Raw genomic sequence first — 23161 nt, 5'->3', positions numbered from 1 at the left:
CAAGAGGCAGATAAAAAGGATAGGCAGATTTGGCTTTATATCATGTCTCCAAAGACTAGAAAATATAACTTTATAGGAAATTTGATCATCTTGTTTTGTAGTACTCAATGAGAATAAGCAAAAGTTGTACTATGAAGATAATTGTAGGTTTTGAGACATCTGTTCTGCTGAAGAAAAAGAGAAATTCTGTGAACTCAATACCTTCTAGTGACTTCAATGCAAAGAGAACATAGGAGAAGAGGCAAAAATATATAGTGTATAATGTGATTCAGAATCAAGAGTCCAAAGGATTGTAGATAACACAAACATGCCTCATACCTATATATGATGAATACCTCCTTCAAGAAGACAGCTGAAAGAGATTAGACCTGGCAAGCACTCAGTAAAAATCATAAAAATGAAAACTGACTATATGTTTATAGACGGGAAATTATTGTTTAAACACATTTGGAATCAGCTATGGGAAGTCAAAATGTCAGTGAATTAGATCAAATGTTAAAGACAACAAAAAACTAGGATAAAAATAGGGTATAAAAATAGCTCCAATGAGCTTTTTTTTTTCCCCCGGTGGGGCAATGGGGGTTAAGTGACCTGCCCAGGGTCACACAGATAGTGTCAAGTGTCTGAGGCCGGGTTTGAACTCTGGTCCCAACATGAGCTATTTAAACCAGATGACAATGAAAATGAATAAAGGAAAGGAAATCAATGCAAACTATTCCCATTTCCTATGGAAGTTGAATTGCTAAAAAGGAATCACCACAATGAGTGCAAAATAATCTGCTTTTAGGTTCTGGGTACTTTAAGGGTAACTAGTTCATCTTATTTACTAAACTAAACAGTACAGCAGGGTTTCATAATAAAGCAACAATTATAATTTATCAACAATTGTTTTATTAGCAATAATTATAATAATAATTTAGCAATATAGTATCAGCAACACTGATTTAGTCACATAAATTCATTTTTGAAATCTTATGGAGAAGTAAAGTGGAAACACAAGCACCAAATCCAAATAGTAAGATGTTATGGAAAGAAAATTAAGCTTGCACAGTCTGATGTGAAATCTGGTTAAACTAGATTATTCCTAAAGGATGAAACAATGGAAGTAGAATTTCTTTAACAATTCTGTCTACTAATGACAATAGAGCCACGTTTGAATTCTACTGTATTTTAAGAAGTAGAAATGGCACCAAAGAAAAAGAAAAAGAGGCCAAGAACAGACAAACCAGATCACATATAGAAAGAGGTCTGTGACCAAGGTGACACAATTTTGAAGAAATTTCATAATCTATTTTCAAAACGTCTGAAAGAAAGGAAGACTATGGAAACAAGGCAATTAAGAAAGTATGCATAACTAGGAAGTCACATGCCTAACTTCTCAACTCTACAAAATCTTTGTAACACTTGATATGCCACCCTTTATATACCTCATCAAGCCATCATTGATGAAAATATGGAAAGGTAACGCACAAGCTATATTCTATAGCTACATTCTATAGCAATCTAATCCAACAAGCATTTATCAAACACCTATATGCAAGGTATTTTTATTAGGTTGGATATCTTTTCCATCACAAAATTTAATAAAAGTCAGAGAGAATACAGAATCCTATTGTACTTTTTTTTATAATACAGCTTTAAAATCTTTACAAGGTTTATGTAAAGTGTATAAGAGTTCTTGACAGATGCAATGGATAATTTTCTTTGACAATCCTCTGATTATTAATACCATGTGAGGTATAAGACAGAAAAAAAGGTCTTCCAGATGTTCTTGTTTATGGATAATGACAAGCTGATTTTATTGAGTTCTATAACAATAATGTCCTAAATGAGATCAATAATCACTCAAGAATCCAGCTTAATTATCCCAAAAGCAAACACCAAAAGAATATGTTATAGGAGCTAATGACCTTAAAGGCAAGGTTAAGTGCTGGTAACACAGCTAAATGGCTCAGTAGATAGAGCACTGGGTTTGGAGTCAGAAAGACCTGAGTTCAAATCCAGCCTCAGACCATTACTATCTGGACAAGTCACTTAATCTGTTTGTCTTAATGCACTGGAGAAGGTATGGCAAAACACTCTAGTGTCTTTGCCAAGAAAATCCCCATGGACAGTACTAGAATTCTATGGTCCAAGGAATCATAAAGAGTTGGACACAACTGAACAACTGAATAAATAAGTCCTAGTAAAGCTCACGAGAGACTCCATGACCGTCCTGGAATACAGGCTTGAAAAACTGTACCCAGGCATACAAACTTAGGTCATTAGTATGAAAAATAAAAACTCAGTACTCAGCTTAAGTCGGTAACCTATTAAGTATACAGTATATGACAGATTAGTGTTGATTGGCAACAGTAATCTGTCACATACTGTATACTTAATAGGTTACCGACTTAAGCCAGCAGCAGGACCTCTCCTTGTACCCAAAGATTGGATACAAAGGTTGAATCTATGCCTGAGCAGGCTAGTAGTCAATTCCTTCACCTGAGCCATTAAAACTTATGCTATGACTCTTTTTGTGATGGCTAAGAATTGGAAATCAAAGAAATGCCCATCAACTGGGGAATGGCTAAACAAGCTATAGTATTTTATGGTGATGGAATATTATTGTGCTGTAAGAAATAACAAGCATGATGATTGTAAAAGACCTGAAAAGACTTGTATGAACTGATGTATAGTGAAGTGAGCAGAAACAAAAGAACACTGTGCACAGAGATAGCAATACTGTTTGATGAAGAACTGTGAGTGACTTAACTATTCTCAGCAATACAATGATACAAGACAACCCCAAAGGACATACTATTCACCTCCAAAGAAAGAACTAATATTGACTGAACACAGACTGAAGCGTGCTATTTTCTACTATTTTTTTCTTTTATTCACGTTTTCTTGTACAAAATTGCTAATATGGTAATGTTTTAATTGTACATGTATAACCCATATCTACTTACTGCCTGAGGGAGGGGGAAGTGGAGAGAGAGAGGAAGGGATAATATTTGGAACTCAAAATTATAAATAAAAATGTTTATTATTTTTAAAAAAGAAAATCAAAAAGCACTTATGCTATGCATAAGGAGACCAACCTCACCTTGAGAAATTCATACCTGGACTTACAGATGATCTCCCCATAAGTTTTCACACACAATTCCCACTGAGGAATTCACACAGTCTTCACACCTGTTCCTTATTACTTATAGGATAAAGGATACTAGACCCTATATTGGATTGCCTGATGTCCTGCCTTGACATCTATACCACAATCACAGGGGATTTGTAACAAGGGGAAGAATCAATCACTCAATCAATAAACATTTATTAAGTACTTACTAATGTGCTAAGCACTAGTGATACAAAAAGAGCAAAAGACAGTCTCTACCCTCAAGAAGCTTACAATCTAATGGGAGAGATAATATATAAACATACATACATACACACACATATACATATATATGTATATACACATGTATCTCAAAGTATATACAGGATAAATAGAAAATAGTTAACAGAGGAAATGCACTAGAAGAATTAAGAATGGTTAAGGAAGGCTTCCAGTAAAAAAATGGAATTTTAGGTGGGACTTTAAGGAAGCCAAAAAGGTCAGTAGGTGGAAAGGAGGAGTTAGAACATTCCAGGCATGGGAGACAGCCAAAGAAAATGACCACAGCCAAAAGATGAAATGTCTTGTTTTTGTTTTTGGCAGGACAATGAGGGTTAAGTGACGTGTCCAGGGTCACACAGCTAGTGTCAAGTGTCTGAGGCCAGATTTGAACTCAGGTCCTCCTGAATCCAGGGCCAGTGTTTTATCCACTGCACCACCTAGCTGTCCCCAAAGCCTTCACCTTTTTTTTTTTTTGCAAGGGGCAAGGAGGCCTAAGTGACTTGCCCAAGGTCACACAGCTAGTTAAGTGTCAAGTGTCTGAGGATGGATTTGAACTCAGGTCCTCCTGGATCCAGGGCCAGTGTTTTATCCACTGCATCACCTCGCTGCTCCCTGAAATGTCTTGTTTATGAAACAGCCAGGAAGTCAGTGTCAGTGGATCAAAGAAAAAGGTAAAGAGGATTGAAATAAAAGGAACTATCCAAGATGATTCTGAAGAGTACTTTATTACCATTGTTTTGGAAAGGTGAAAATAAACCAAAATCAAACTTTTAGTTTTCCCTGACCTTCCTGTTAGGTAGAAGGCATCTAACACCTCCAACAGTTACTGGTAAAATACCAAAGAATGCTTATTGTCCAGTCTATAATACACAATTCAATGGACACCTGACAGAGTTACTCCATCCGTGTGTGTATGTCTAATTGTATAGCTTAGACACTATAGATGGACAACAAGCTGGACTCAGACTGAGGATGCAGAAGAGGATTATGTTTCATATTTGGAAAACTAGACAGCGCTTTCAATAGCTCCAAACGTCCCCTTTTTTAACTCTAGTATGTTTTAGGTGATGTTATATGGCTTCATGTAATGGAATATTGCAATTTTTATTCCTCAGAGTATATGTCATAAAAAACAAAAACAGAGAAGTCTACAGTGAGCACACTGCCCAAGATAAACTCTGCACATAGGAAAATAAAAAAGTATTATTGGAGATCAATATGCCTAGAAAAGGTGTGGCTAGTCAAATAGGTAGAAAGGATGGAAAGCATAAGCACTGTCTTGGTACTATGTAATATCATACAACTAATGCTAAAAAGGGGAAGAGGATAAAGGAAGATGACATGTACTTATACTATTCCTTATAGACATTTAATTATTACATAACAAACATGACAATGAGGTGTAAAAAGAACTGTAAATCTGACCCAGTCAGAAAATGTCTGATCTGCTTGCTGCACTGCGAGATATGTCAGTTAAGGATAACACTAGTTTAGAATTTGTTCATAACCAAGAAATACAGTGGAAGATCATTAGTATTGGTTCAGGAAACCATGAAGAGCTGCAGAGGGGAAAATGACAGCAGAAAACCTGGAGTAAGACCTAAACCAGAGCATCCCAAGGATATTCATGGATTAAATATATGCTCTGAATCATCTGTCTTGATGGGAGAACTGTTCTCTCTTCTTACTTCTAGGTTTTCTTTCTAGCGCCATCACTCAGTAACCTCTCCTTTGAGGACCATTCAATCCATATTTATGACCCAGTCACGTTTCTGGTGGTTGTCTATCAATCTCCAAGACACTCTCCTTCTTTACTCAATGAATTAAATGCCTGATTCACAGTCTCTCTCTCCTCCCCAACTCCTGCACTCATACTGAGAGACTTCAGTACATTCATTGATCAAATGACTGATTGACAGATATTCCCTGAAACACCATAACCTCCCAGTTTCTTTCTTTCTTTCGGGCAGGGCATTGAGGGTTGTGACTTGCCCAAGGTCACACAGCTAATAAGTGTCAAGTGTCTGAGGCCGGATTTGAATTCAGGGCTGGTGCTTTATCCACTGTGCAACCTAGCTGCCCCCAACCTCCCAGTTTCTAAGCTTATTTATTTCCCATGACTTGCTCCTCCACTCTTATCACAGCTGAACACAAAAGATGGAATTCTTTGATCTTGCCAACACCCACAAATGCTCCACATCCATGTTCATAAACTCTAATTGTCTATTCATAATCTGCTGTCATTCCACCCTTCCCTCTCCCTTGCAACTCCAAACCCTGTTCTTCATCCTCATCATTACCTCCAATCTCTTTACCCCTCAGGTCTTTCTTGGGCCACCACTCCTGCACTAGCTACACTCTTCTCCCTTCTCTATCTTCCTTATATTGCTCCTTTGAAGAATCAATTCAACTCTACACTGACTTCTTCCCTTGAGTTACTTGCCCCTTTATCCCACTGAAGATCCTGCTTAGCTAAATCCCACCATCATTTGCCTTCCCTCCTATTTACATGATGCTGAACAAAGCTGGAGAAAATAATGAAATTGTGCTGCCTGAGTCCACTACACATTTATGTTATATAATCTAAAATGGGCTATCACTGTGGCAAGTCAAGCAAGGACTCTAATCAATCCATTATCCTTGTCACCACAGCCTATTTTAAATCTTTTCATCCTTCCTAAAGCTTGACATAGCTCTTCTTTCCTACTACTTTATCTGTTGAGCACCTTCATGTAAATTTCACTGAAAAAAAGTCCATTCCCTGAGAGTTCCCTCTTCTTTCCAACTGCTCATCTCATATGACTCTGATGTCTTCCATTACTATTGACTCCACCCTATATCATAATAAGTAGCCATTCTCCTTGCCAAGTTAATACCTCTATACACAAGTAATTCCATTCCATCCTGTCTTCTCCAGCTGACTGTCCCCTCTGTATTCCTACTCGTATGTTGTTGTTTCTCAATTGTTTCAGTCATGTATGACTCTTCATGACCCCAGTTGGGGTTTTCTTGACAAAAATGCCAAAGTGGTTTGCCATTTTCTTCTCCAGCTCATTTGACCAATGAGGAAAATGAGGCAAACAGGGTAAATGACTTGACCAGGGTCATAGAGCTAGTAAATGTCTGAGACTGGATTTGGACTCACTCAGATCTTCCTGACTCCAGGTCCATTGCTCTATCAATTGTACCACCTAGCTGGCCAACTCATGTAATTTATCTTGAATCTCTCCCTGTCTAATGACCGCTTCTTAATTACCTACAAACACATCCATCCATGTCAATCAATCCTCAAAAATCCTTACTTGATTCATCTGTCCTCAATAGCTATCATACTATATCTCTCTTCACATACATGGCTAAAATCCTCAAAAAGACATATAATAAGTGCTTCCACTTCCTTTCTTCTCACTTGATCTCTCTGCAGCTGGTGTCAATCACCCTCTTCTCTTTGATACCCTCTTCTCTCCAGGTATTTCTGGCACTACTCTCTCCTCGTTCTCCTTTCATCAGATTTCTCCTTCTCAGTCTTCTTTGATAGATGCCTATGTCATGCCCTCTAAGTGTAGCAAACCACATCTTCCATCACAAAATTATATGAAAAGTGCAATCCCCCCCGAAAAAAACACACCCCCTTGCCACTGCTTTATTATAAGTGGTATAAAAGAGCTCTCCAAAAACTAAATGTCTCTGCAAAGTCTAAATGGAAGCGGAATTCTCTATACATAGTGAAATCTTATGACATTTGATGAATGCATAAAACCCCAGAATACTACATGGCCTCCTTAATGAGATTATGACTTGTTAACAGAGATCAGGCTAACAATTTACAAAATAAAGGCCAAAGCAAGGTTTAGATAATGGCACATGGTTGAATGAGTAGACCATTAAGCTAATAATTAGTATATATGCCTTGGTCAGGTAATAGAGATGGAAAATTAGCTATGAATTAATAGCAAGAAAAGAGCAGGCTAGACTGCATTTGGAAAATCTTTCAATGCTTTAAAAGATCCCAAATTGTTTCCTGATTACAAAAGCCCATCTTGTTTAATGAAATTCCTCTGGTAATCTCATATGACTGTAGTTAAGGTACACCACAATCTCTAAGAAATTAAAATTATAGGTTACTGAAAGGACAATGGAGAGATGCACAATTGATTTCAAGCAAGTTGAATTCTATTACCAATAATGAATTGTGTACAAGATATTATCTAGGAAATCCAGGATAGGAAAAACAGGTGACCCAGTAATACAGCCAGAGTGTGGGGAGTAACAGGTGGATAGCTCAAGTGCTTCAATAGTAGATACAGAATGTCCAAAAACAGCTTTCAGCAAGGACTCTACTGCATTGGATAGATTCTCTATAGTGGGTTTATGTGAGGACAAGGACAAAAATCAAATAAGAATAGAGTGCACGGGTGGGTTGCTATCTATACCACTGAACTTACACAGATGAGAGCTTAAGAAGTATTTCCTAAGCAAATCTATTTTTCTGTTTTATACAAGGTGAAACTTCAGTCTAGTTCTCATCCTAAATATAATGAATTAATGGAACCTAAAATATTTTGGATGTGCAAAAGTGACATGGGAAGAAAGAGAAATGGGCCTAACTTTTATTGTGCCTATAACTGATGTACTCTGGCATCTATTAAGGGGACAGTTGTGTGTTTAAAAAAGCATAGATTCAGGGGCAGCTAGGTGTTGCAGTGGATAGAGCACTGGCCCTGGAGTCAGGAGGACCTGAGTTCAAATTCGGCCTCAGACACTTGACAGTTACTAGCTGTGTGACCCTGGGCAAGTCACTTAACCCCAATTGCCCCACAAAAAAAAAAGAAAGAAAGAAAGAAAAGAAAAAAAAGCATAGATTCTTGAATCATAGAATATAAGTTGAAGGGACTTCAGAGGCCATATAGCTCAACCTACAGGTGAACAGGAATCTCCTATACATCACGAAGCAGTCATCTGGGCTCTCTTCAAATAGCTGAAGACCACCTATGAGGATTATTTTATGTTTTTTTTTTTTTTTTGCAGGGCAATGAGGGTTAAGTGACTTGCCCCAGGGTCACACAGCTAGTAAGTGTCAAGTGTCTGAGGTCAGATTTGAACTCAGGTCCTCCTGAATCCAGGGCTGGTGCTTTATCCACTGTGCCACCTAGCTGCCCTTATGTTTTAATTTAAGGGGAAACTTCCTAAATCCATCTCTCTAAAACGTCCACCAATTGATCCAAAGTCTGTACAACAAAAGTAATCTATATAAAGATTCTTAAATACCTGGAAACAGTTATCATACCCTGTGCCACACACACCCCCTTTCACCCCAGACTTCTCCTTCAGACCAAACAGCCCTGGTCCCTTCAATCTGTCATCAACAGGCAAAGCATCCACTCTCCCCATCATCAGGGTCACACTTTCTCAGCCCTCTTATTCTCTCCAGCTTTTCTAAGTCCTTCCTATAATGTGTCATGCAACAATATAAATACCACTCAAGATGTAGTCTCCTATGTCGCATACCAGGCATCATTTCTTAAAGTAACTGATGGTAGAATGAACCTTTTTGGCTTCCACTGGTTCATATTAAGTTATTACACTATAACAATTTATTTTTCACAGGAACTGCTGTGTAGACATGCCTCCACTATATTATTGTACTTGTGCAGTTGATTTTTTAAGCTCTAAAGCAGAATTTAAAATTTATGTCCATAAAATTGTTTTCTAAAATATTTAATTAGGAATTTAACAGTCATCAAACACGAGCAATTAAGTATATAAGGCCAAAAAAAGGTTACATTTAAAACTGTATCTACCACATTCAGCTTATTATTTTTAAAATAACATTAACTTTAACATGATAGTACCAACACCGCTCTTCTTTATCTTCCTTCTGCTATTTTCTGTGTACTTTTAGGTATTTAGTTGACATTTTTTTTTTTGCATCACCATTATTATTATCCCCAATGAATTTTTTCAGCTTGGGCCCAAAGTATAATTCAATTCAAAAACACTTAATTAAGTATTTACTGTGTGTTCCCTGAGGATACAAAGATGAAAATGAAACAGTTACTGGCCTAAGGGAACTTCCATTCTATTAGAATAGAATTATTTATTAGAATTATTTCTAATTCTTCTATTAGAAGAATTTAATATGTACACAGATACACACAGAGTAATTTTAAGGGGTAGAAAGGCACTAACTGAAGGGCTATGGGAAGGAGAAGTAGGAGGAGAAAATGAGGAAAGGTTTTGTGTAGGAATTGCAACTTTTTTTTTTAAAGGAAATTGGCAATTCTACAAGGTACAGGTAAGGAGAAATACTACAGTTCCAATGTTAAAGGAAGAACTTCAGAGGCATTTGTTTTTTTTAATTAAAGGAAATTCATTTTTTTAGTTACATTTTAAGTTTCAAACTGTCTCCTTCCCTTCCTCCCCAGCTCGCAGTAGAGAAGGCTGCCATTAGACATAGATTTATAGATATATGTAAAACCATATTATGCATACTTCTATTTATCAGTTTCTTCCTCTGGAGGTGTGTAGTATCTTCCTTTATAGGTCCTTTGTACTTTATTTATTTATAGCACTCAAAATAACCTGGTTTTTCACAATTGTTCTTTGAACAATATTGCTGTTAATGTATACAATATTCTCTTGATTCTGTTCATTTGTTTCACTTTGCATTGTTTCATTCAAGTCTTTCCATGTTTTTCTAAGATCAACTGGCTCATCATTTCTTACAGCATAGTAGTACTCCATCACAATCATATACATTTCCCAGATGACAGGAATCCTCTCAATTTTCAGTTATTTGCCACCACAAAGAGAATTGCTATAAATATTTTAGAATATATAGGTCCTTTTCCTTTTTCTCTCATCATCTTGGGGAAAAGACCTAATAGTGGTATCACTGGGCCAAAGAATATAGAGTTTTATAATTCTTTGGGCATAATTCCAGATTGCTCTCCAAAATGGTTGAATTAGTTAACAGTTCCAACAACACGTCCTAATTTTTCCAACTCTCCTTCAACATTTGTCATTCCCCACTTCTATCATTTTAGTCAACCTGATAGGTATGAGATGATATCTCAAAGTTGTTTTAATTAGCATTTTTCTAATCAATAATCTTTTAGAACATTTTTTCATATGACATACAGTTTTTATTTCTTTATTAAAAAACTGCCTGTTCATATTCTTTCCCTATTTATCAATTGGGGAATGACCATATTCTTAAACATTTGGGGGTGGCTAGGTGGCACAGTAGATAGAGCACCAGCCCTGGAGTCAGGAGTACCTGAGTTCAAATCCGGCCTCAGACACTTAACACTTACTAGCTGTGTGACCCTGGGCAAGTCACTTAACCCCAATTGCCTCACTAAAAACAAACAAACAAACAAACAAACAAAAACATTTGGCAAAGTTCTCTATCTATGAAATATAAGCCCTTTATCTGAGGAACTGTCTACAAAATCCTCCCCTCCCCAGTTTCTGCTTTCCTTCTAATCTTGGCTACATTGGTTTTATTTGTACCAAACTTTTTTTTAACTTAATATAATCAAAATTATCCATTTTACATCCATTATTCATAAATTCTTCTCCTATCCACAAGTCTGATAGGTAATATGTTAATTACTCTAGTTTTCTTATGATATCTCCCTTTACATATATGTCATCTTGACCTTATGTTGGTAAATGGTATAAGATATTGGTCTATACCTGTTTCTGCCAGATTGTTTTCTAGTTTTCACAACAATTTTTACCAAATAACATATTCTTATCCTCAAAGTCTAAATTTCTATATTTGTCAAACACAAGGTTATGATAATCATTTACTACTGTGAATTATATGTCTATTCTGTTCCACTAATCCATGTTTCCATTTCTTAGCCAGTATCAGATAGTTGTTTTTTTGTTTAGTTTTTGCGGGGCATTGAGGGTTAAGTGACTTGCACAGGGTCACACAGATAGTGTCAACTGTCTGAGGCCGGATTTGAAGTCAGATCTTCCTGAATCCAAGGCTGGTGTTTTATCCACTGTGCCACCTAGCTGCCCCCAGTATCACATAGTTTTGATAATTATTGCCTTATACTTTAGTTTCAAATCTGGTACTGCTAAACCTTCTTCCTTTATATTTTTTTTCATGAATTCTTTTGATATTCTTGACCTTTTGTTCTTCCCAATAAATTTTATTCTGTTTTTTCTAATTCAAAATAATTTTTTGGTAATTTAATTGGGATGGTACTGAATAAGTAGATTAGGTAGGATTGTCATTTTTATTATATTGGTTCTGCCCACCCATGAATAATTAATATTTCTCCCATTACTTAAATATGATTTTATTTGTATAAAAAGGTTTTTTTATAATTATGTAGTTCCTGGTTTTGTTGTGGCTGGTATAGTCCCAGGTATTTTAAACTATCTAGAGTTATTTTAAATGGGATATTTCTTACTATCTCTTCCTGCAGGCTTCTGTTGGTGCTATATAGAAATGATGATTTACATGGGTTTATTTTATATCTGACACACCTTGAGAAGCAACACAGATAAGGCCATTAGGCGTGGCTGCTGCCTGAGTGGCACCAAGGGGACAGATAACTCCAGAAGTCAGGACCACCTCCCCTCATTCCAGCTTCCCCCACCCCCAAATGGAACTTTCCAGTCGGATGATCACCCCATCTGTCCCTCCACCATCTGTCCTCTATAAAAGCTTTTGCCTTTCTTCTGTTGGAGGAGATAGGTATCTCAGAGAAAGATTCGCTAGTCACATGGACTTGAGGCTTCCAACAACCAGAGGAAGTCATCTAAGAGATCATTGAGGTCCTGTGAGGAAGGGGGCTTTTTAGGGTTATCAATATCCTCCTTAGGTTTGGTTTGTTTTTCCAGGGTATATCCTGCTTTGTTCCTTCCCCTTTGAGTTCTGGCTTAAGGTCATAAAGGCTAGTACATATGGGATTTCTGTCCCTTTCCCTTCACGCCTGCAAAACAGGTCCAATTGCAAAATGGTATTATAGTTGAGTCCTGTGCACTGGTCAATTTTCTTGGGATTCCAACTGATATTTTGGCCAGAAAGTGTTACAATAAAAGATCATGCATTTCTTTTTCAAGGTTCAACCTCTCCTCCTCTGAGACTTCATTCCCTTCTGCTCCTCAGCCTCCCTCTCCTCCCTTCACCCCTTCTTCCCTGCCTGCTCTACTATATCTTTCCCTCCCTATGGGTCAACCCCTATCATACCACTCTGTGTCTGAAACTCTGATCTCTTCTCTTCTTTGCCCACTGGCTGATCTCAGAACCAGTCTTCTATTTTTCCTACCCAACAGCTGTCCCCACAATTTTCCCCGTCACAATCCAGAGGGGCTCCAATATGTTCCCTATTCTATTTTTTCCATTCAGCAGCTGCTCCCATCTGCTTTACCTGATTCCCTACAGTTGCCTATGCCCATTCCCCCAGTCCCCTTTACCCCTCCCCCACCCACTTCACGCATGCCCCTACAGGCATCTTCTTTTCTTTTCTCTCTCTCTCTCTCTCTCTCTCTCTTTTTCTTGGTAAGGCAATTGGGGTTAAGTGACTTTCCCAGGGTCACACAGCTACTAAGTGTTAAGTATCTGAAGTAGATTTGAATTCAGGTCCTCCTGACTCCAGGGCCGGCGCTCTATCCACTGTGTCACCTAGCTGCCCCCTCTACAGGCATCTTCTACCAATCCCTTGCCTCCACTACAGGAAGTTCCCGATGGGGGCAGGGTGACACAAATATATGCTCATTTTTTCATAAATTATATTATTCAGAGAACCCCACAAAGTTTGTAAATGGCTTTAAGTCTGTGACAATGCAGTTTGACCTATCCTGGGCAAACTTGCAAATTATTCTCGTCAGCTGTTATACCCCCCCAATGAGAAAAAATGGATTTGGGACCTAGCTGTACAAGTAGTTGATGAGCACTCACAGGTTGGACATTGGGCCAGGGTCCCTGGAACAGCCGTTCCAACTCTGGATCCAAAATGGGACTATCATGATAGGGCAGACCAGGCTAGCAAAGACCACATGATTATTTTCCACATTGAGAGAGTGAGGCAGGGAATTAAGAAACAGGTCAATTATGAGAAAGTAAGAGGGATCACCCAGGGGTCTGATGAAAACCCAGCCCTATTCATGAGTCACCTCGTGGACTCTCTGAAAAAAATATATTAATCTAGACCCAGAAAGGGATGTAGGAATCATAGTCCTTTAATATACATTTCATTAGCCAATCTGCTCCTGACATTAGGAGAAATGTCCAGAAATTAGACTTGGGTCCCCAAACCCCACCCTCACAACTCCTTGATGCTGCTTTTAAGGTTTTTAATAACAGGGACCTTGCGGTAGCTGAAGAAAAAGAAAAGAAAGATCATGCCCACTCCATAGAGCAAGCCTCGCTAATAGCAGCAGTCATAAAGTCTGCTATCAGCAGATCACCGGGTGGCTGAGATCCTGGCAGCTGCAGTAAACTGAGACACTGGAATAGGAGATGCTCCTCAAAGGTGAGGCCACCTCCCTTAACTCCTTGTCCCCAGTTTGGCCCCCAAGAGGTTGGCTGAGCAAAAACCCAGCTCCCTGTTCGAGGAGATAGGTATCTCAGAGGTCTCTGAACCATCTCCCCATGAAAGTTGACCAAGGGCTTCTCTCTGGGTCAACTTTCTCTAGTGCCTTAATAAAAGATTATTTTATTCTAATTGGATTTGTGTATGAGAGGGTGTAACTCTTTAAAGAGGAATACTGAAGGACCCCCACTAACCAAGCTATTTCCCCCATGACAGTAATGATGATCAACTGTGAAAGCCTTGACTACTCTGATAAATACAAGGATCCAAGACAGTTCTAAAGGACTTATGATGAAAAATGCTATCCACTTCCAGAGGGATATGAGTGTAAATTGAAATATCATTTTCTCATTTTCTTTATTATTCTTGTCTATTATTTTATTTTGTTTTATTTTTTATTTTTTTGCAGGGCAATGGGGGTTAAGTGACTTGCCTAGGGTCACACAGCTAGTAATTGTCAAGTATCTGAGGCCAGAATTGAACTCTAGTCTTCCTGAATCCAGGGCCAGTGCTTTATCTACTGAACCCTGCCCCCCCCCACCGCTTCCCCTATTGTCTTTTATTTTTGATATGGCTAATATGGAAATATGGTTTGCATGATTTCCCCTCTATGACTGATATCACATTCCTTGCTTTCTCTGTGGGTGGGGGAGTGGAGGGAGGAAGGAAAAGAATTTGGAATTCATACCAAAAAATAAATAATAAATTTGAAAAAAAATTTAGGTTTAAATATATATTTTTAAATGCTAAACTTTAATGATTTTACTTTAAATGTAAGCCCACAGATCTTTTTCTTTTTTGCAACTGTAATGATTTCTTAATTATAGTGTTGGATTTTTTTAACACACAACCTTCCTAAAAAAAATACTTCAATAGCTTTGTGTTTTTACTAATGTGAAATCATTAATAATGATTGCAACCAATATATATTTTCTCATTTAGCACAATTCTTAACTCTTTTTTTTTTCTCAGAGATCCTAGAGGATTCATCCAATATGCTGGTGGCCTTCCTCAAATGACTAATTCATGGAGAGTGGTATAGTGGTCAGGCTGCTGCTATCCCTTAGTCTTGCTACAGTACTTCCCATCCAAGTCATACAAACTCCTGACCATACAATTTTTTATATACCATTTATCTGGTATGTATCATTGTTGGTCATATGTTTCAGTCTATTTAGAATGTTGCCCTTTGGGCCATCTTTAATTATAATTATGTATAGATTACAGTATTCCACCACTCATAATCATACAGGATCACGAGAAAAATACTATTATTTAAAAGATGGACTTTTGAAGCAAGAGCATCTTAGAATCACTGAAAATGCGGCTCAGTTTCATAATATCAAGACAACAAGTTCTCCTATTCAACTATGGATCCAACACGAATGTAATGGAATTTTACTATGCCTTAGAAATGATGAATGATAAATTCAAAGAAACCTGAGAAGTCTTGCATGAATGGATGCAGAATGAAATGAGCTGAACCAGAAGACAAGTTACTAGGCAACCATGTAAATAATTCTGAAAGGACTAAAGAAGATAACTAATAATGAAACATCATTTATCTCTTAGCAGAAGGGTAATGGACTAGAGGTACATTATGAGAAACACACTGTAAGATATGACCAACGTATTAAATTGTTTTTCTTGACTATACTTTTATACAGTACAGATGTTTTAAAAAGAAATAAGAAAAAAAACAATAATTAAACATTTTAAAAGTACAGAGGAAAACAAAGTTCAAACAGGGCAATTTTGTTACTGCGTTAAATTTATCATACTCTAAAAACAAGAACAGATGTCCATAGTCTTATTTACAATCTTTTTTTGTTCACTGTGTGTTTAAATTTTAATGTCTATTGATGACTAAGTTCATAATAAGGAATAAAACTTAAGTTAAAGAAAATTTATAAGCCCAGTTCATTGTATACCTGTAGTGAATTACCTGTGCAAGATATATCTACTGATGGATTAACGCAATGTTACCTAAGCAATACATATTCTTCATCCACTTGATTTTTCCTGTGCCTTACAAATAAATTAACAAATCTCTACTACTACTATTCACAAAACTAATTTATGTTCATAAAGATGGCCTATAGGGGCAGCTAGGTGGCGCAGTAGATAGAGTACCGGCCCTGGAGTCAGGAGTACCTGAGTTCAAATCCGGCCTCAGACACTTAACACTTACTAGCTGTGTGACCCCGGGCAACGTCACTTAACCCCAGTTGCCTCACAAAGAAAAAGAAAAAAAAAGATGGCCTATAAACCCTCCAAGTATGAAGTAGTTTTTGAATTAAGGAAAAATTAAATCATGTTAAATGGTACTTTAGTGTTAAGTGCATTTCACTAAGTTTTAAATTAGTAATCTTTATAAGTATATGATGTATATAAATATATAATCCTGGTATATTGAATACAAGTTGATAAAACTGAATAAAAGCTTTAAATCAAAATATAAACATGAGATATTATTAGCTATAGGTACCACCTTTCTGGTGACAAAATGACAAAATTGTCTTTCAATAAAATATATTTATAGTTTATCACACAGTAAATTTTTCTGTCAGATTTTAAAAGCCTACTTTTAAAGAAACATTGATAACCTGAGGTGGGGAAAGTGCATTTTGCATCCCTCAAGAAAATAACACACTACTTAGGGAGGCTGAGTTCAGGAGTTTTGCATTGCACCTTTAGCCAGGTGACTGGGTGTCTACACTATGTTTGGAAGAAATATAGTGAACCTCTGGAAAGGAGGGGCCACTAGTTGCCTAAAGTGGACTGAACCAGCTCAAGTCAAAAATAAAAAACGAAACCAGAGCAGGTTAAAATTTCCATACCAATCAGTACTAGAATGAGGTCTATGAGGACAGCTGTATTCCAGCCTGAGTAAAATAGGAAAGGGAACAGGAAAGGAAGAAAATAACATCCTCCCATATGCCATTTAACACTCTCCCTACTCACCACCCAAGTTAGTTAACCATTCTCTCCTCTTTGTTCAAAATCTTCTCTTTCATCTAATCTTCTCCAGATAATAGTATTCGTGCTATTGTTCCAAATTACCTCCTTTACATCAAATGCCACATAATTCTTGTTTTAAATCTTTGGAGAGGAATGGCTAGTATTGAAGAAAAACTATTTAGGACTGGGATTTAATAGAAATACGCATTGCCTCTGAAAGTCAGATGGTACTAGACATGCTTAGGAAATGGCCAGTGGCAGTAGCATGTTGTCTATATTTGAATCCATAGATCAAGACTAAAGTCAAGACTTTAACACTACCAGTATGATTGTGAAGTATGTCAATAAGGATAATATTTGTAATATCTACTCTACAGGGTTTGACTAATGAAAACATTCTGTAAAAATAGAATTGTCCAGTCAGATACAAACTGGGTATCTTCTCCTTGCTATCCTCTACCTGTCTCCCCCATATCCGCCTTCCAAGCTATCCCATATACATTTACAGAACTGTTTAAGTCATTACATTCTTGGCATGACCCTTGCTCTTACCTTAAACTTAAATTTAACCTAAGAAAAGCAGTTCTTTCACAGTGGCCCACCTCCAATCTACATTTTAACTACTCAGAATTACTCAGTAATTAGTTGTACTATCTAAATTCAAATTAACCCAAGTGAAAAAAATAATTGTAATAAGTATTTAAATAGAAAGGAGAATCAAAACGCCTGAGTATAGATTATTCACAGCTGACAATGAATGAACAGATCAAATTCTCAAATTCTGATGCTTCTTCAATTCCTCAATCCTCATTTAGTGCAAAGTACAACTGTTCTGGAAATATTCTCTTCAACAAATCCTTCTTTTCCAGACACAATAAAACCAATGGTAGGTACTTGAAATTCAGCTTTTTAAAATGTAATTAGGAATACAGCGAGTCCATGAGAGAAAAGACCATATCTGGACTCTTCTCGGAGCCCTAAAGACAGAGAGTGAGTCTAGTTTCAAGCTCCACAACCTTGTTGCCTGAGCTTCCCAGCAGGGGGCTGCCTGGAACACAAGGTCCCTGGGACTTAGGCCTGAGCAGGGCCTGGAACGGGGCCTGTGTTTTATGGGAACCAAGCTAAGCTGGGAGTTCATCTTGAGGCACCCGAAGTGATTCCCATGTGACTCTGGTGTTCAAATCCCAACTTAAGTTTTGTTTCTTGAAAAGTTATGTATGTATGTTAACACAGCATTGTTCTAGTGAGGAATGGACATTCTTGGCCAGAATAAAGTTAAGACCTAGTGTTACAATCTGACTGGTCGACTGGTACAATCTGATTGGTTGATTAATGGGGCAATCTGATTGATCGTTACAATGACCATATATGGGAGGTTGGTAAAATATGTTGTTACTGGTTGTTTCTGTAAATGCTGTATGGATTGTAATACTTTAATGTCATTGGTCGAGGGGGACCCTTGGTGGGTATAAATCAAGGTTCCCGACCTCACTTCAGTGCACTCTCTGGCACCTTCAAAAGAGTGCCCACCTTCAAAGATGAATAAAGAAGCCTTCACCCACCCTCTTCTGCATTCTTGGATTCTTTGAGCTTCGAGCTGCCAGCAACACTTGAGCTGTGCAACACTATTGGAGCTGTTAGCTGATTTTAGTGCAAAGTACAACTGTTCTGGAAACACTCCCTTAAATGAATTCTTCTGTTCCAGACACAATAAAACCAATGGTAGGTACTTGAAACTTCAGCTTTTTAAAATTTAATTAGGAATACAGCAAGTCCATAATTTGCAAATGACTCATATATGCAAACAATTACCCTTACTTTACCCTAGACGATTCCCCTACATTTTATCATCTAACCATTGGAAATGAACTTGGAGCTTTTAGAAAATTCAGAAATGAGGAAAAAAGCTATAAAAAAGAAAGTGCTTTAGAAGAATACATGCCCATAGGCCCAACCTTACCCAGGACCCACTCGTCAATAAATCAATATCCTAAAATTTTTTCACATTCTTTCACAACCTGAAAACTGTAAACACTTCTGAAAGGACTGAAGGACAATTAGTCATTTACCTCTTAGTATAAAGTTGTGAACATGGGTAACCTTGATTTGCTTGAGCCCCCCAATTATCCAGGTAACCAGAACAACTCTATAAGAATTGGCTTCATTGGCTAAGCCCACCTTTCCTCCAAATTCCTCACCTGACTTTGTTTAAACAACAAATAAACCTTTGCAATCTTTTGCATGGTGTTCTATTTGGCAATAGGTTAAATAGCACCTATGATCACGCTAGATTTTCTTACCTGCTTAATAAAACTCTTCTTTTAATTTTTACAGGCATTGTCTTTTTTTTGTTTTTTTGGTTTTGGTTTTCCTTCCTTTTTAGGAAGAAGGGAATTTAAATCTCAAGAACTAGCCTTTGAGTTCTCTGGAGAACTGGCCTTAGCATTCTTAGAATTCATTTTCCCTTTGGGGAAAGAGAGATCTAAATCCATTAAGAGAGCATTTGCTGGGGCAGCTAGGTGGCAGGCACAGTGGATAAAGCACCGGCCCTGGATTCAGGAGGACCTGAGTTCAAATCCTGCCTCAGACACTTGACACTTACTAGCTGTGTGACCCTGGGCAAGTCAGGTAACCCTCATTGCCCCGCAAAAACAACAAACAAACAAAAAATACTAAACTGAGATCAACTGCATTTTGGAAAAAGGGTTGATTGGGGAAAGAGATGTAGAAGAAACAATTTTGGAGTACAGAAAACACTTTGCAAATGGGCAGGCCTGGGTAGGGTGCAGCAATGGTGGGGAAGGAAATAGGGATGCAACAATGATACTGAAAGCTAAAGAAAAGGTCTCTTGGAAGTAATGGGGGTGCACGCATGCGCGCACACACACACAGAGTACATACACTTTATTTCAAGTTTGTCTTGGACAAACCCTACAACCAAGAATGGGCTCTCTTCCCTCCTCTTGTCATTTGCTCCCCAGCATCTAACACTTAAATTAGTCTTATTAGTACTGCAATTCACTTCCATTATGTGTTAAATAAACTTTTATGTCCAAGGTTGAGACCCTACCATTAATAGCATTGTTTTTAAAGCAAAAAGAATTACAAGAACTAAGAAACAAATTTAAGGGTAAACTTCTGGAACACAACCATTCAAAAATTGGGGCCTGTCTATATAGTATTTATTACTTTTATGACATACAGGAAAGGAATATAAATAAAGAAAAATAATCCCCAAGTCACTAATTTTTAGAATGCAAATAAAGATTTTTTTAAAAAGTTTACTCACAAAATTACAATGTTAACCATTTTCAACTTAGGCCTACTGCTGGATAGAGATATTAAAAACAAATAAAGAAACAAACAAAAAAACCCAAACCCTGAATCACCATGGATAATCTACTAAGCAGATAATAAATTAAATTAAATTTCAGATTTTAGAGGTACAGCTTATCAGATCATTTAAGCCATTTAAGTTCTTAACTTAGGGTCTAATAACCCCCAAGGAATCCATGGACAAATTTCAGAGGGTCCATGAACTTAAAAAAATTTATGTTAACTATATTTCAAACATTTAAAAATATTATTCTGAGAAGTGGTTCATAGACTTCAATGACATACACACAAAAAAAAGTTAAGAACCACTGATTTAAAGGGATAACAACATAAACATTTTCCATCAGATCATATTTTCAGTCTCACTGTGAAAGAAATAAGAATTAGATAATAAATTAGTTTAAAAGTAACAAAAAATGTTCTTAATGTTTATTTAAAATTTAATCTTTTCACCTACAAATAGAATAAAGTAATGCGTGCAATGTGCTTGGTTTTCTTCTGTTTTAAAAAAAGGAAAACTAATTCTGAGAATTTTAAACATGATAAAAGTTTATAAACATTTTCTATGTACTCATGCTCCATCTGTGACAATAAAGTAAACAACCACAACAAAAAACTAAGATGTTTGAGAGAAGACTACACTCCCCATATCCTACATATGATCTTTACTTTTCAATTTGAAAAAAATCAAACAAAAACCTGACTGTAGTTTTCCATATGCAATAGCATTTTCAAAGGCAACCTTTTACTTAAATCTCTAGTTTACTTCTTTAAAATCATATTAGAGCCAGCGAGGTGGCGTGGTGGATAGATCACCAGCCCTGGAGTCAGGAGTACCTGAGTTCAAATCCGGCCTCAGATACTTAATACTTACTAGCTGTGTGACCCTGGGGGCAAGTCACTTAACCCCAATTGCCTCACTAAAAACAAAAACAAAAACAAAATCATATTAAAAGGATTTAGAAGCTGAAAGGGAACTCTTCTATCATCTATCTACTTTCTTTTTACATATAGGAAAACTGAGACCCAATGATTTTCTAAGATCCCAAAACAAAATGGTAGATGGCACATCTAACATGAGATGAGAAGTCTCATGACAGTCCAATATTTTCTCCCCTACATCACTGAAAATCTTGAGATTTAATCCTGAATACTTTGGCTCCATAAGAAAATTATTAATTAAAATTTTAAATGAACATGCTTAGCTAAATATTCGGTGAAAAAGACAATATGAAAAACTTCAAATCTTCAAATGAGAAATTCTTTTACTTTGGAAACGTAAATATGTTATATGCCTGTATTCTCCAATATGCTACTGTATCTGTGATCTGCATTCCCTCCAATCTGCAGGTTGCAAACTATTTGAGATAATACCAAGATAGCCCTCTTCCCCTTTCCCTGCAACAAAGATTAGTTTTCCCTGAGAGACAACTGTGACAAGCAAAACTCTGGCTCAGGCTTCATGCCACCACTGTGATAAAAGAATAACTGTGATGGGAAAGAAATCCTGGCTCAAATTTCTTGCCTCCATTATGATAAGAATAGGACACTGTCCCCAATCTCTATTCAGAGCTTCCACATTGTTGCTGCAAGTTAGAAGGTCACTGTAAAATCAAGGATGGGAAACAAGCCACAGTTCCAATTTGACCATCTGGCAGGTATCCTTAGTGTCTTTTGCTTTCTTTAAAATTCCATTTTTCTATGCTCTGTATTTTATGTAAGATTCCTGAAGCTGATGCTCTGGGCTTACTGACTTTTGCATATAGCCAGTTGAGCCTGAATTTAGCATTAAATAAAACTACAGTTAACTATCCCTGCATTGTTGATTCAGTGACTGACAGAAGTACTTAAAAAATGGACACTCAGATAACTTTTATCTCAATTGCTGGTGACCCCAAATGACACAGACTAAGTTCAATTAAGATCAAGTTTTCCAGCCCAGAAACCCTTAAGAACACACAAGGTAGATTTTCCTTCAGATTTATGGGCAGGAAAAATAGATAAACTAGTAAAGTTGCAACACTATCTAGAAAAATTGCAGTTGGTGTTTGGTGTAGTCATCTGAATGTTTGTCATTTGTAATTACTATATTACCTTGGCTACCCTCACTATTAAAATCTTGAGTAGTCTTGGTCTGGTCTGATGTAAATCTCTAGAGGTTACCACAACCCCATCACAAATAATATAAATTTGACGGCTCATATCCACCTTGAATAGTCACAGATCTTTATGGAATTCTCTTAGTTTCTGGTAATTCTGGTCTGGTTCTCATAATTTTGGTTTGTAATAATTGCCAGTAATTCAGAAACTAAATTATTCCTAATTAAATCTACTCCTCATATAAGAACTCAAGTCTGATTAAACTCTGTATTTTAAAAAAAGTATGAACTGTTTAATTTACTGCTGATATGAAACTCGTCTGTTTAAACTCCATTTTAAAAAATATATTTATTTTAAACAGTTTAAGCAGATATGTGTGTACACAAATAAATACACACACACACACACACACACACACGCAGACTTTGAGAGACAGAATATAACATCCGGGAGGATCTTTTGATTGGGGGTTGGGGGGCAATGAGGGTTAAGTGACTTGCCCAGGGTCACACAGCTAGTAAGTGTCAAGTGTCGGAGGCCACATTTGAACTCAGGTCCTCCTGAATCCAAGACTGGTGCTTTATCCATTGCACCATCTAGCTGCCCCATCTTTTGATTTTTTAAAAAAACTGCATATGTTTAGGTTAATTATCGAGGCTTCAAACCCAAATTGTCTCTCCCTGATGTATATAATCACTACAATTCTAATGCTAAATTCATCATTCCAATAAACAAAGACTTCCTCTGACCCTTTAAGGGTATGAAAATTTTAAGTGCAATCAAAGTTAAATTATAGTGAGATAACTGATACTAAATTCCTTAA

At 37.0% G+C, this 23161-nt stretch overlaps 1 protein-coding gene across 5 annotated transcripts in view; it reads right to left on the bottom strand.

Moving 5' to 3' along the window:
• The window catches only part of ZBTB21 (zinc finger and BTB domain containing 21), a 58004-nt gene that overhangs the window by 5538 nt on the left and 29305 nt on the right, over positions 1 to 23161 (bottom strand). The window lies entirely within an intron of this gene.

Source organism: Dromiciops gliroides, chromosome 3, assembly GCF_019393635.1.
Source record: "Dromiciops gliroides isolate mDroGli1 chromosome 3, mDroGli1.pri, whole genome shotgun sequence".
In the NCBI taxonomy this organism is placed as follows: Eukaryota; Metazoa; Chordata; class Mammalia; order Microbiotheria; family Microbiotheriidae; genus Dromiciops; species Dromiciops gliroides.
The sequence above is the reverse complement of the archived record's forward strand: the minus strand, read 5'-3'. Positions and strand labels throughout refer to the sequence as shown.